Genomic DNA, 16565 nt, shown 5'->3' with positions numbered 1-16565 from the left:
AAAGATCTCGCTTAACTCCGGAAAGCATTCAAATTTGTGTTTGTAAGAAAGATTGGGATCAAGCTGAAAGAAGAACTCAAGGTTTAAAGCAAGACGAAGACGATGAAGATGATCCTGTGATGATATTGGAGTCGTCAACGGATGATGCAGCTTCCGGGGATGATGATGCAACAAACATGGGTGGCTAGAAAAGTCTTAATCAGGTACGCTAAGAACTACGTGGGCTTTGATTCTTTCGGGATACGTAGGCAACTTATTTTTCGAAAATTAGAATTTAATTGAAAAATTAAATTTTAATTTTCTAAAGATAGGTCCAAGCCCCCCTTCCTCCCCCAAATTCCAAAATAAGTACAATATAAGAACTACGTTGGCTTTGATTCCTTATTTTGTGATATAAGGATACGTAGGCATCTTAATTAAGAGCAAGCCATCAAATTGTTAATTTTGTAAAAATTAAAACATCACACACCCCATTTAGCCGTTTCACCCACCCGACCCTAACACACGAACCCACCCGACCCTAACACACTAACCCAACTCAACCCAAACCCACCCTTTGACCCACCCTAACCCATGAACCCACCTCGACCCACCCTAACCCACCTCGACCCACCCTTTGACCCACCCTAACCCACGAACCCACCTCGACCCACCCACGACCCGTCTAACCCACGAACCCAGCTCGACCCACCCACGACCCATCTAACCCACGAACCTAACCCTAGTGTGTCCAACTTCTCCGACCCAACCCACGACCCGGCCCACCCTACCTAACGTGTGTCGTGTCGTGTGTCATGAAACCCCAACCCGCGACCCACCTAACCCTAACCCAGCTCGCACGACTCGCACGGTGGACACCTCTACAGTCACCCTATTACTCCTCACTCACTTCCATTCATTTCATTTCTTCCTTTGCTTTTAATGCTCTACTCTACGCACTCTTTCACTCCACCCCCCTTTTCTCGGAGCTCTTTTTACCCTTTTTTTTTTTTTGGATTTACATTCATGCATGAAACAAGGAATGTTGGTACCTATACAACTTTCTTTTACTCACCCCTTGCTCCATCCGGGATCATTAATTGTCACGATGCTAATACTGAAACGAGTAATATGACAACTAATTCCAGGCAGAAGTGAGAGGTGGTGGTGTGTACGTGTTATTTTATATATATTATAGGGGACAACGGATAACAGTTTCATATGATGGAGTGTCATGTTGTTTAAATATGTGATTTGTTTTTTATCAACTTGTTTAGTTAATGTTCAATGATCAAATACAAGTAGATAGGTTGTTAAGAGGAAAGTTAGAGGAAGAATACAAAAAAAAAATATAAAGGATTGGTTAGTTAAGATGAATGAAGTTATGTTGATTATTGTTGGAAATTGTGAGTAAATGAGCTTTGGACCAAGAATAATTTCCATTGAATAACAATGTACAATGATATATCATCCTCAATCAAAAATTAATAAAAGCATCATGCAATCTCACAAAAATAATTAAACACCAACTTCAATGACCAACAAACTACCATCAACTTTAAAGTAAGGAGAAAAAAATTGCAGCAATGGGTGCACCAAACCTTAAATCTCCCCAAAAAGAAACAAAAATAAAATTAAAAACACATGGCAATTAACAGTTTTTTCTCATCGATCAGCACTCATCTTCTACCTACAATGTAAGTAAAATTTGAAAAGTAGAAAAAAAAAAAAAAAATCCTAAAATGAACCTCTTGCTAGCTACTTACTTAGCTTGCACTACCAACAATTAACCAAAGAGTTTTCTCCAAGCGAAATACTTGACTGACCTTTCTTTTTCTTGGTGATTCATTCATTGTAATGCACCGTCCTTGCATTTGCGTTCATCACGTAACCAGCATCCCCCGTCCACAATTAGTTGTCACATTTCTGGTTCAAATTACAGATAAATATTTCAGGAATATTTAAAATTGAGGTCGGCCAGAACCCCAATACCCCTCCGGGGGCATTTGGACAGAGTTAAGCAGATTAGGCGGCATCCCTTGGAACAACCCGGCCCCTCCGTTTGGATCGTTTCCAAGCAACTGTTGAGCTGACGGTGGCATCCCTTGATGATCCATACCACCACCGCCACCACCGAGTTGACCACCACCCCCTTGCATTCCTCCCATAGGCCCACCACCTTCTTGGTCTTCCTCTAATGGCAATCTTTCATAAGCAGCATTGCTAAAAGAAGCAGCCATAATAACAACAGGACCAGACGCTAACAATTGCCCAACCACACTACCACCCACAACTTGTCCCTGCCCGCCCGCTAAGTATATGCTAAGCCCCGTAGCAGCGGGCGGGGCAGGAGGCGGAAGAAACGATCCCGCCAATGACAAGATCTCGAACCTCCCGTGAAGCGTGACAACGGCGGGAGGACCGCCGTTGCCGCTAGAGGTCGAACCCGGTTGCCGTATAGTAACATTAGCAACCGTCCCAGTACCACTAAGAATACATACACCTCGTTGTCGAAGGCGAGCAAAAGTAGCAACACTTTCCATTATGTCACAACCATCAGAAACCTCCATAACATGGGTTCGGAGAGCGTTAGCGCTATCTCGAGTAATGATGATAGGCGGCTTAGGCTTGTTCTTAGACCCAGCTGGTCTCCCCCTCGGCCGCCTCGTCATCATATTGTGGTGATCTCCACTTCCATCTTTGGAATCTTGGTTGTCGGTGCCGGTATTATCGGTGGTGCTTGTGGTATCGTCGTCTCGCTCTCGTTTACCAACCCCGCCAAGGCGGGGGGAGAGGTCGGATTCGGAGTTGTTCTGAGGTTGGAGTTGGTGGAATTGGTGGGGGTGGAGATGGAAAGGAGGTGGAAGTGAGTGCCCATGTGCCGATGCCGAAATCGGATCCATATTCATCCAACAACTACTCAATAAGCTTACCTAGATCAACTTGTTAAAGAACTCAAGATAAAGGAAATACAGTACTTTGTAGAAAGTAACAAATAATATAAGAAATTAAACAAGGCAAGAAATAATCTTGACAAGTATAATTAGTGGGTGATTAGCAAACATAGTGGAGGTGTAAAGGTTAAGAAAATGGAGCGGAAAGGAATTTGTATTAGTGGAAGTACAACGGATGGGTTGGATGAATAGTATGTAATATAAGCTAATAAGAAGAAGACTTTTTTCACAAACTTTTTTTTGGGTTTATCTAACTTTTTGCTGGCTTAGCTAGCTAAACTTTGGTACTTTGTTACAGCTTTCGAAGGGTGTTTTTTTTTTTTTTTTTATATCTCTATTGAATCATAGAATTGAAGAAGAAGAAGATTATAATAAACTCACCATAATATTTGAATTGAAGTTGAAAATTGTAGCTAGCTACTCAACTCTGAAAGGAACAATAATTTACAAATTAATAATCGATCTGAAACCGAACCGAATGGATTAGCTAGAGAAGAAGAAGAAGATTTGAGAAGAGAAGTGGAAGGATGAGGGGAGTATGGGTGTTTTTGGGAGAGAGGTGGGTTAGGGTTAGATGAAGAGAGGAGGAAGAGAGAAATGAGTTAATGATATGATGGGGAGGTTGGGTTTTTGGTAAATATAAAAAAAAAAATTAAAAAAAATAAAATAAAAAAAGAAAAGAATAAATGGGGTCCATTTAATTTCAAGTCTTGCGCCTCCCTCTTCTTCTTCTCTAATAATATTGCTGTCTATGTCAGTTGTATCATGAGAGTGTATAGGCCAATAGTTTCTAAACCATCATTCAACTATATCCTCGTCTTGTAGGTTTTATTTGCCTTTTTTTGAATTTTTTCATTTTACTAGATTTTTTCTTCTTTTGTTAGATTGCTTGACTTTCTTTTTACATTTTTTACTACTAAATTGATGGCTTAAAATTATAACATTATTTATAGTCTTAATTAGCGTCATTTTTACATTTAGAAAATTATATATATTCCAACGTTTTTTGGTCCTATTCGTGTGCATACGAATTATTGTTAATAGTGTTGATGGTTGGAAAGGCACACATATTTGTCAATTCTAGTTTTGAAATTATGTTTAGTCACTGCACAACTACAAAGTACAAGACTAGCATTAATTGTTAGTGAGACGATGATTGATATAAAAGGGTTTTAGAGATGTTGAGTAGGAAATAAGAGTGTAGGATCCCTAAATTGATATTTAATCAATGAGTGTAATGATTACATGGTTCAAATGATAACTTTTTTTGAAGAAAGGTTTAAATGATAATTAGTTGCATTGTATCCCAAAGTGGCCAATAGGGCAGTATTTATTATTGAGATTAAGATTGTAGCCTAAATAAGTAGGCTTTACCCTTAATAACTCTTTTGAAAATTTAATACTCGCATTGATCATCAATATTTTCTCTATGAGAAACTATATTACGACTTATGGCCATTATGAGACTCATTCTATTAAGTTTGATTATATATTCTTCATCAGTATAATGCCCTTAGGATTTGTTCTGTTCAGCTTATTTTCAGTTCAGTTCAACTCCAATCAGTTCAGTAAATCAGAACAAGCTCTTAATATTGATATGTGGATCGGGTGAGGTTTGTACTAAAATATCTTTACCAATCATGCAAGAGTCTAATCAGTGTAAGCTATATATAAGATATTTTTAATTTGAAACAACGTTTTTAGGTTAATAGTTCTATATGCCCATTATTTAACCTACCGGACACTTAATTTAGCAAATAAAGCTTTCTAAGACATTCATTTTAATAGATTCATCATTACCATCTCTAGGAAGCTGACCTAATAAGGTACTCTATATGATCTTAGCAGCTCGAGTACAGGTAGATAATGACTGATTGATGAAATTTTTTTATTTTAAGACCTTGTTTGGAGGTAGCATTTGTGGCAGTAGATATAGTATTTGCCTAGGTCAAAATCACTAAAAACACTAGTTCGAAAAAATAGAAACATTTGGCAAGGTAGTAGATACTGATAGAAAAAACGTTTGGATATATAATGTTTCACATGTTAGAGACCATCTCAACCAAAAGCTTAAACTTATGGTTGAGGCCCAGGAATATGTTTCATACTCTATCACTCCTCCTCGCATGAAAGGCCCTTTGGGCTTGAAATGTGGATGCCACACAGACCCACCCATACCTGGTGCGAATTAATTCCACTTAAAAGGAGGGGTGGATGAGATTCAAACCCGTGACCTCTATGTCACGTTGGCTCCGATACCATGTTAAAGGACCATCTCAACCAAAAGCTTAAGCTTATGGTTGAGGCCTAGGAATATGTTTCATACTCTATCATCACAAACGTTATACTTGTATATAGTAGCATTCGAAGATATCGAGTAACAAATAATGTCAATCTATATTTTAGATAAATATATAGCCTCTATTGTGTAGCTTACAATTAATGGCTACTTTTGCGAAACACTAAATTAATACTATCATCAACTATTTTGAAAACTGGCCTTTACCAAATACTAGTTGATAGCTACTTGTTTCTCTGTACCCAACAACTAACAGCAACATGTTACCACTAGTTTTGCCTATTAGGGTATTATAACGAATATGCGTAATGGAACGATATGAAAACTCACCCTCTTATACAATGTAAAATAAATAGAAAAACACGATAATAAAAAGAGACCACGTTTATGAGGAAACACCCAGCCACCCCCTAGTCCCTCCCCCAATACCCTAGCCCCTCCCCCACCCTAAAACCCTAGAGACTAGGGTCTTGTGGTGGGGGAGGGTGGCTGGGTGTTTCTGAAGGTCGGGGAGGAGTTATAAGGAATTTTTTGAATGAGGGAGGGTTACAAAGGTTAGGAGGGAGTGGGTCTTGGTGGCACCGACGCTAGGGAGCTAGGGAGGTGGTGTCTGGCTGTTAGCTGACGCTGGGGGGTAGGGAGGTGAAGCTAGCGTGGGTGGAAGGGGGGTGGCTGCTGGCATGGGGATGGGTGGTTTTTTTTTTTCAATTTTTAAATTTTTTTTAACCAATCTTGTGTCACTTGTTGACCGGTTGGGACTACTACAGGTACAGGTAAAGTGATAGCATAGTTGGGATTAGTAAAAGTATATTGTCCATGAAGGGAGTAGTTCAACACTACAAGAAAAGGGCCGTTTTGCGACGGAAATAATTCGTCGCAAACTGGCAAAATTCCGTCGCAAAGTGACTTTGCGACGGATTTCCGTCACAGGCATGGCGTCGCTCGAACTTTCGTAGCAAACAGTCCTTTTGTGACGGAATATCCGTCGCAAAACGAATTGCGACGGATTTTGCGACGGAAAGGTAGTTGTAGCTGAAAACAACATTTGCGACGAAAATTCCGTAGCAAGAGGAGTCATTTTGCGACGGAATATTCCGTCACAAATTTTGCGACGGAATGTATTTCCGTCGCAAAATGGATTCTTTTGCGACGGAATATTCCGTCACAAATTTTGCGACGGAATTACATTCCGTCGCAAAATCAAGTTTTTTGCGACGGATAATAATCCGTCGCAAAATACTCCATTTTGCGACGGAATGTAATTCCGTCGCAAAGTTATTGTAATTTTAATTTTTTTTTTTTTTGTATTTTGTTTTTTTTTCCTGGAACCTGTATTCCTGCAATCCTGTTTAATTTTTTTGTATTTTGTTTTGTTTTCCTGGAACCTGTATTCATGCAATCTTGTTTAATAAAATACGTGCATTTAAAATAATTTCAGTCAAAAAGTCCACGCCCTAACATAATTCAAATATATACAACACGTAGCCGTAACTACCAAGTACGGTACATGATATAATTTTTTAAACTACAATGTCATCCATATACAAAAATCGAAAAATGACACCTAACTAAACACAAGCTGGCTGTCCTTGGCCTGCACCACCACCACCACCACCACCCGGGTCGTTCCTGGGGTCTCGAATCTGAGGCTGAATCGTAGAACAAGTGAAAGGAGTGGTCAATCCTGTAAATCTACTGGCTAACTCCTCTAAGAACTCCTTGTTCTTCCTCTCGATTTCAGCCATCCGTTCTGCCACTCGAGCCTCCACTCGAGCATCGAGCTGTTCCGCCACACGGCTATCGATCTGGCTCTCAATTGCTTCCACCCTCTCATTCAACTCCTTGTGGAAGTTTTCCTGCATTTGAGTTATGACCGACGGTACGTATTGGCTGGAAGAACCCGATCCTCGTCCCCTAGATGTGCCGTAGTACAAGTCAGCACCAACACCAAGACCTCTAACACGACCCTTCTTATTACGACCACCAGCCGCCTCAAAGAAAATTTCATTTTCAGACAGTTGGGAACCCTGGGTTCTTGATTCCTCCTGTCTGTGTTGGTACGCCTCCTGTAACAAACAAAGGATATACAATGCAGAAATAAAAATAAAGAATGAGAACCAATAGTTTGAGGCTTGATATAGTTCATAAGTGGCAATATAGGTTCACTAGGTCCTAAAACTAGGAAAATTGGGTGAAAATGGGGCGTTTTTGGTTCTAACTTGTCTATTTCTCACATTTGTTATCTAATGAACCTATTTTTGACCTTAATACACCTAACTAACATAGTTACTTGAGTTTGAGGCTTGAAATTGTTTATAAGTGGCAATATAGGTTCACTAGGTCCTAAAACTAGAAAAAATGGGCGAAAATGGGGCGTTTTTGGTTCTAACTTGCCTATTTCTCACATTTGTTATCAAATGAGCTTATTTTTGACCATAATACACCTAAATAACATAGTTACTTGAGTTCGAGGCTTGAAATAGTTCATAAGTGGCAATATAGGTTCACTAGGTCCTAAAACTAGGAAAATTGGGTGAAAATGGGGCGTTTTTGGTTCTAACTTGCCTATTTCTCACATTTGTTATCTAATGAACCTATTTTTGTGACCTTAATACACCTAACTAACATAGTTACTTGAGTTTGAGGCTTGAAATTGTTTATAAGTGGCAATATAGGTTCACTAGGTCCTAAAACTAGAAAAAATGGGCGAAAATGGGGCGTTTTTGGTTCTAACTTGCCTATTTCTCACATTTGTTATCAAATGAGCTTATTTTTGACCATAATACACCTACCTAACATAGTTACTTGAGTTCGAGGCTTGAAATAGTTCATAAGTGGCAATATAGGAAACAAGTGGCTTGAAAATGGGCGAAAACTAGTTATTACCTACATGAGGTTTTAGATGACATATATCCAGGGGTCCTTATCACTCCAACCTAACCCATCCTTGGACATCTTATCTCACTAGTGAATGTATGCCTAGTGATGAAACACATATAATTAACACACAATTACCCACATTCAAATAAACATACATACACTAACATGTATTTTTAAATTAACATATATTTTAAACTAATCTAACATATATTTTAAACTAATCTAACATATATTTTAAACTAAACTAACATACATTATAAACTAACTAACATATATTTTAAACTAAAATAACATACATTATAAACTAATCTAACATGTATTTTAAACTAAACTAACATACATTAAACTAATTCTAACATTGCAATATATCTTAAAAATTAAACTAATTCTAACATTGCAATATAAATTAAACTACACTACACTAAACACAAGTAATTAAATAATAAAATTTAGTTACAAATTAAATTAAAAAACATAATTAGAAAAAGTTAGGGTTTACATTAAAATTAAATTGAAAACAAAAACAAAGGGGGATAGTGGAATACTCACCGGGATTTGAGGGTGTTGTGGCGGAAATCCGGCTGCCGGAAGGAGGGTGGTGTGGTGGCTGCACACCGCCGGCGAACGGAGGGGCGTGAGTGGGCTTGAACGGAGGGGGTGGCGTGGGTGGGCGTGAGTGCGCGTGAGTGGGAGTGAACGGAAGGGGTGGGCGTTAGTAGGTGTGAGTGGCCGGATTCCGGTCGTTCCGGTGGCGACAGCGGCGGTGAAGTGGCCGGATTTTCTTTCTCTCTCTACGCTTTCCTCTATCTCTCTCTACGCTTTCCTCTTTCTGTTCTTCGTTTTCTTTTTCTCTCTCCTTCAGCGAAACTTCAGTTTTTTTTAAAAAAATTTAAAAACTTTTTGCGACGGAATTTCCGTCGCAGAATCCGTCGCAAAATGTTTTTTTAATTTTTTTTTTAATATTGTTTTGCGACGATTATTTCCGTCGCAAACAAACTTTTGCGAGGGAATAAATTCCGTCGCAAACTTTGCGACGGAAATTCCGTCGCAAAAGTTTGTTTCCGTCGCAAAGTTGCGACGGAATTTATTCCCTCGCAAATTAACCCTTTTTGCGACGGAATTGTAGTCCGTTGCAAGGTTTCCGTCGCAAAATGACCTATTTCTTGTAGTGTCAAATTTTTGCTTATAGAGTGATCAACATAAATTAGATCCTACAGGTAAGAGCGTATGTGATATACATCCTTCTCTCAAAAGAACATATATAAAATTTAATAAATAGATTATATTGTTTCAAATTAATGAATACAGAGTATATATTATCGTCATATGGATGTGAAATATGTGCATGTAGTAATATTGTTTTGCTAAACTAAATAAAAGCATAACAAAGAGGACTTGTAGGTGTAACAAAATTAAAATTACTATACATAATGATCTTGAATTTAAAATCTAAGTGTGAGGAGTTTAGGATCAATAGTTCTTCGTGATCTTCGTAACTAGGTCACTTATTAACTTAAAAAATCACCTCTCGATCTTGTTAGTTCTCTTGTATATAATAAGATTAGTAACAATCCATAATTAATATGATTGTATGATGAGATATGTAAGATGACTTGATAGTGTTATGAGCTCCATCTAAACTTATTTGAAGCTATCAATGGTACTTGTGTGATGATGATACGCATAACGGCACAAGTATATTTTACATCAAGCATTTTCTCAATCATCATCACCATTAATATACAATAAATAATTGTTACATGTTTGGGGAAAGGTCTAAGTTGATTCTATTAATTTTGTAAGTCAAAATGTTATATTTTTGAAACTTTTCGAGTCATTTTAGATAATCTTTTTTTAAATAAAAACTTATAGTGTATAATAAACAAATTACTTATATGTATTTATTCAACATTCGTCGTTAATCACCTCATCTTAGGACTCCCACTCCCACTCCCACCTAAGATTTTGTTATAAAAATATAAGAACGATTATTTGTTTTGTAATATTCTAGTAGTTGAATGAAAAATAAATAATAAGCGACAACATAAATGGGTTAAATAAATAAAAAAGAAGTGATAAAATGATGAGTCAATGACAAAACTAAGTTTGACGAATAAATGTAGTCCTACCATAAACCATATAGAGATGGATGTTGAGAGGGGGAGAGGTGGGGCCCATTGGGACGGCTGATGAGAGCGCAGGTGGAGCCCACATTAAGCAAGTCTGATGTATGTACACCAACAGCAAGTTGAAGTGGGACCCACACACACATCCAAATACTCGTCACCTGATTGATTCCTCTATTTTTCATCTTATCGCGTTCCTCTTTAATTTTCCACCCCGTTACCATTTGCGCTAATTTTTGACTAACCACTAGTCAAAATAACGCAATCAAAATTTAACCACCGTTCATGATTACTTATAAGGGGCCGTTTGGTTGGGGTAATAATCAAAGGAAAAGGGAATGAACAAGCCCTATTCCCTTTGTTGTTGTTTGTTTGTTACTATCAATCATTCCCTTTACCCTCTTTTATTATTGACTTTACCCATTTTTCCTCTAAAGTGATTCCCTACCCCTCCTAGACTTTTCCATTCCCTTTCCCTAGCCACCATATCCACCCTAGCTAGCAACCTTCTACAGCAGAACCACCACCCAGCCACCACGCCGTCCCTCCGCCGGCAAGCGCCGCACCTCCCACACCCTTCGCCGGAACACGGCGCACCTCCCCCACCCACCCCTTCCCCCCGGAAACATCTCCCCTCCTCGAAAAAACGTCCCCCACCCTAGAATAACCCTAAAAAACCCTCCCCCTCCCCTTAAAACCGTCGGCCGCCCCTCCCCCCACCCTCGAAACCCTAGCCGCTAGGGTTTCGAGGGTGGGGGGGGAGGGGCGGCCGACGGTTTTGAGGGGAGGGGGAAGGTTTTTTAGGGTTATACGGGGGGGGTAAGTTTTCCGGTAAATGAAGGTCAGAGATCGAACGGAGGGTGAGGGGCGGCGAGGTTGGAGGAAGGAGGGTGAGGGGCGGCGAGGTCGAAGGAAGGAGGTTGAGGGGCGGCAAGGTGGTGGTTGAACTGTAGGGTGGCTGGGAATTGAAGAAAAAGAGTTGCTATGGTGGATGTGGTGGTGCTATGGTGGAGGTGATTCCCCTGTATTTTTTATAAAACAAACAACATGCTAAATGGAGAGGGATTCATTCCATTCTCTTTGATACCCTTTCTCTATTCCATTCCGATTCCACCGTGCAAACCAAACGACCCCTGAGTATAATCTACATACTTTGATTTGGCCAGTTATAAAAGTAGTTAGAGTCTTAATGGGTACTATTTAAAACCCGAGATTAAATTTTGTCTACATTATTTATATTTGTAGTAATCTTTATACTAATAAATATTTTTTAAAAGTTATAAAAAAAAATTAATATGGAGTACGGAGTAGTATTTAAAAAATATTTTGTATATGAAGATTAATCTAATAATACTTATCACAAAAAGGAAAAATATATTTTAATAATCCCTATTATGTGTGATTTATTTCTTTTCTATTAATCGCAACTAAGGTTTATTATCTAATAATAGTGACCTGCTGAAAGTTTTTTTTTTTTAATTGTCACGTGTCAACACGCGAATGGTCCAAAAGTTTTTTTTAAAAAAACTTCTAAAACATTTAAAAAAATTAATAAATCAAAATCCAAGCCACCCTTTCCCTACCCCGAACCTCACCGAAACCCTAACCCCTACCCTCAATCTCGCCGAAAATTGGCCGGCCAACCCCACCTAACAACCAAAACAGTCAGTCGTCTTCCATTACCCATCCCCAACCCTCGAAACTACCCAGCCAGCTCTCCGAAATCCCTAAAACCACCTTAAAACCCACTTAACCACTCGAAACATCTTCCGCTGCCAATCCCACCACAGATGTCATCTCTGATGAGAGCATTTCTTCTGACAACCACCCTCCTTCCCCCGTTAGCGAATCAATTGTACGACGTGAGCTCGAGATATTCGGTGAAAGAGCCGTTCAGATTGAACGAGTCTCGAAAGGAATTGTACAGTCACCGTCCATTTTTATGATCTGAGGGCTGGGTAGGTGTTTTCGAGGGTCGAGGATGGTGCTAGAGGTTGGACGACCGATTTTTGTGGTTAAGGGATTGGCCGACCGATTTTCGGGCGATGCTGGGGGTGGGGAGTAGGGCTGTGCACCGGTCCAAAACCAAAACGGGACCGGAATGGACCGGAACTCAGAATCAATTTTTTTTGGAGACCGGGATCGGACCGTAATCAACCGGTCCGGGTTCCAGTCCAGACTTGTTTAATCCGGTCCTGTTTTGGGCCGGTTACATTTTTTTTCATTTTATTATCTTAATGTATACATACATTTTTAACGTCTTGTTTTTATTTGTGTGCTTTCCTATTTTGCACCTAGAATTTATAAATTACAAGTTTTGTACCTAAATTTTTTAGAAATTTAAACATATAGTTTAAAATTTTCACCCAAAAAATTACAAAAATACACTTTTCGATCCATTCCGGTTCGGATCGAAAACCTGAAATCCCCAATTTGTGAGGACCGAAGATTGGATCAGAATCAACCGGTCCGGTCCAATTCCGGTCTAGTCCCGGTCTATTTTCCTGTCCAGGTCCATTTCTGCACACCCCCAGTGGGGAGTGGGAGGCTGAAATTTTTTTTTGTTTTTATTTTTTAAATTTTTTTTGGACCAATCATGTGTTTATACATGTTATGGTCGCATGCTATAACAAGTCATTAACTCGTCGTTGACCGGTTTGGACCATTGGAGGCAAACTGACCCCATATAGTTGGGATTATTAAATAATAAACTTTAGTTGAATTATTAGAATTAAATCGCCCATAATTGTGATTGTTAATGTGTATTTTCCTCACAAGAAATCATTAAGAAAATGTAATTAGAGTTTATATGTGAACAATGTTAAGTCATATTATTACAAAACGAAGGAGTATATGAGTAGCATTTTGACCAATCAACATAGCTTGTTGATTTAGAATGCTTAAAAAATTGGCTTAGAAGGTTGTGTTATACTTCAAAGATGTCCTAGAGTAGTATTTATAGCACTTATTAGGGTTTTTTTGGTGCCATTGGGAGTACGACGGCTGGTTAGGAGACTTGGTCTTCAACGGAAATATCTTTAGGAGAGCACGATTGGAGATAGTCCTTAGACTAAGTCAATACTTATCTTTTTCTAAAAAATCAAACAAGAGGTTTTTTCGTTACCACTATATAGTTCAGGTAGTAATAAATTAATAATGACATCTTGTGACCACTACTAGTCGCTGATGTTGTCACTACTTTTCAAAATTACCCATATCTGTATTTAGGGTTCAATGAACCTTATGGCTTACTCAAATTCTAATAAAGTCTAATCACAATCAAGTAAAGTGTGACATGTATGCTCATAGATTTTGAAAAAAAAAAAAAAAAAAAAAAAAAAAACCACTCGTAGCTAAGATTTGACAACTTTGTTAAGAATAAAATTTCTGGTAAGAGTACAAGGTAACTCCCTAATCCCTATGGTATAAGTACGTCGTACGTTAGTTACTGGTAGTCAGTAACATTGATAGGTGAGTATATACTGTGTGAATGAATAGACATCAAATCAAACGTCGTATCAATAAAATAGAGTACAAAACAAATACGGAATAGATATTACTGTTTGTATGAATTTCTGCGCTTTAATAATAATCATCTTGTTCCTATGTACTTGGCCGTGGTACGTTAATTTACTTTGATCTTTGATTTTCAAAGTAAGATTATTATGACTTAGAACTATATAACACATGCACGGGGATATAGTCAATATTGGCTTTATATATTTTTGTGGTATAAATTGATTGAATGAGCAAAAAAAGTTGCAAGCTTATTTATATATTTGGTGGAAGGAGACTCTCTAACCAATAGGTCAACCTTATTTCTCATATGAAGTACGGAGGTACTTCTTAGTTAAATTTTGAAACAATATGAAATGGGTCTGGACAACTCGAACAAGGAGGAGGAGAGTTTGGTCCACAAATAAGGCTGAACTTAGAGCACACCAGAAGGTACAAATATAAATCCTCAGCTCTTTGGGAATGAACATTCAATAGAGGCCCCTTAACCAGTGGCTTGACAAATGCCCAGTTATAAACGACCCAACAAACCTGGGCTCTGATACCATGTTAAATTTTGAAACAATATGAAATGAGTCTGGGCAACCCGAACAAGGAGGAGGAGAGTTTGGTCCACAAATAAGGCTTTGGAGCTTCCTTACTAAAACCAATTGACAATATTAGGAGTAACTCCTCTACCTTATAAAATGGAACTACCTCTCCTCTTTCTACAACGTGGGACACTCACAAGTGGGCTACAATTGGTTTCAACAGTAGTAGTAATACTTTGTATATATGTTAGCATGCGATAAATTACATTAGCCTTTAAATAGCGTGGAAAGTAGATGTTAAAAAAATGTAAATAAATAACATGAAAAGTATGACAAAATTGAGTACCTAGTATGTTATAATAAATGCACCAATTCAAGCAAAATATTTGATATATATGACCTTCAAAACCAATACTGGCATACTGCTATATAAAATATAAAGGAGCCATATAAAAAAAAAGGCCTATTATCAATGGTTCATCCTAATCTCCCAAACATCCTTATCAATATTCAATAATCATATTTTTTTTTTCCTATTTTATTTTTCTCCCTTCGTGGTGGTTCTGACTTTCTCTTTATCTATTCTTGTTCCTCTAGCTCCTACCTAATTAAATTTTGCTGAAACTAATATTGACCTTTTGTGGTTGGATAGTAGTGATTGCAAGAAAGAAAGGGATTGGAGGCCAAAACCATGTGTTACAAAGTACGGAGTATTACTTTTTTAAAATAAAAAATACTCCATATTATATATCAATACATAGTCTATTTTCTTTTAAATTGCAACATATTATTATATGTTTTTGTCAATATATAACTTTAACGATCTATTTAAATATTTAATAATATTTAGAAATTGTCTTGAATTAAAAGGTAAATACAATAATAACATTTCTTTTCGAAACAATATGAAAATTTACTAGTGAGCCTTAGCAAGAGAAAATATCTATAACGTTACACATGGACTTTAGCCCTACTATAAGAGTGTGTGAAAATTGAGATGGTTGTGAGTTATCAAATATCGATGTACGTTCGCCATACACTTCTAAACAATTCCTTCTTAGAAAAATAAAATAAATAAATTTTGTTTCCTGAGATCTTAAATTAATCTATATTTGTTAATATTTGTAACATATATAAATTTATAATGAAATTACACAATATTGTGGAAAAATTCAGAACTAATAGATGTGGTACATTATATTCAAATCTACTATCATATAACTAATATATAAAGCTAAACTTTTAGCCAGGTCACGACGTTGCGACACTTGGCGTTCTAACTTTTTGCCAAGTGTCGCGCCACGTTGGAGCGATTCAAATAGACTTCATAAGATTAAAAAAAAAGAATTTTAGGATAAAATTTAAGTTTATAATTTTATTTTCGATAAAAGACCAATATTTCAGATATACAAATTGAATTATAATTTTATTCAGAAAAATTATTAATAAAAATTATCATATAAATTTAATTTTTTATGTCATGATATTTTTTTTAGAGCGAAGGAATTAGTTTAAAGTGTTAAACATCTATTTATAATATATACTAATCGGTTAAAATAATATACTTCACAACTAAAAGAATTTTATTACTACATAGACCTGTCAATTAAGGTTGAGTCATGAATCATCTCGGATTGGGTCACTTTAGGCTACGAGTCAAGAAATGTTCAACCCTTGCCCAAAGTTTTGGGTTCGGGTCAACCCAACGGGCTTTGAACATTTATCTTATTTAATTTATTAATTGTATTTTTTTAATGTATTAAATCTATCGAACATTCCCACCAATATTTATTTTTGCTTGATTTTCTGGATCTTTATGCTTGATTTCCTTTTTTTTTATTTTTTTTTATTTTATGCTTGGTTTTCTGGATTTCGTCTGTGGGTTTGAATTTCCTTGTTCGATTTTTTTGCTTGTTCGAATTTTTTATTTAGTTAATTTTTGTGGGTGATTTGATTTTTGGTTTGCTATTGTTAGATTTCTAGTTCGTTTTCGTTTGATTTAATTTTGTGGGTGATTTGATTTTTGGTTTGCTGCTGGGATTTTTTTTTCGATTTTTTTTATTTTTCTACTGGGTGACATTTATGGGGGTGGCTAGGTGAGATTTATGGGGTGTGCTAGTGTTTTCGAGGTGGTTGGGTGGTGTATCGGGGGTGCGTGGTGGTGTTTTAGGGTGGGCATGGGTGGTGGGGCTGGCTGAGAAGCACAGGGAGTCAGGGAGACAGGTGCTTTTTTTTTGTTTTTTTTTTTTTTAATTTTTAGCGACGCCTTTAGGCAGTCGCT

At 37.4% G+C, this 16565-nt stretch overlaps 1 pseudogene; it reads right to left on the bottom strand.

Moving 5' to 3' along the window:
* Window positions 1–1509: 1509 nt before the first annotated feature.
* LOC145595847 (AT-hook motif nuclear-localized protein 18 pseudogene) lies at window positions 1510–3950 on the bottom strand (annotated as a pseudogene).
* Window positions 3951–16565: the final 12615 nt, after the last annotated feature.

This window comes from Chenopodium album, chromosome 2 (genome assembly GCF_948465745.1).
Source record: "Chenopodium album chromosome 2, dcCheAlbu1.1, whole genome shotgun sequence".
Lineage (NCBI taxonomy): Eukaryota > Viridiplantae > Streptophyta > Magnoliopsida > Caryophyllales > Amaranthaceae > Chenopodium > Chenopodium album.
Note: the sequence above shows the minus strand (reverse complement) of the source record. Positions and strands in the feature narration are given on the sequence as shown.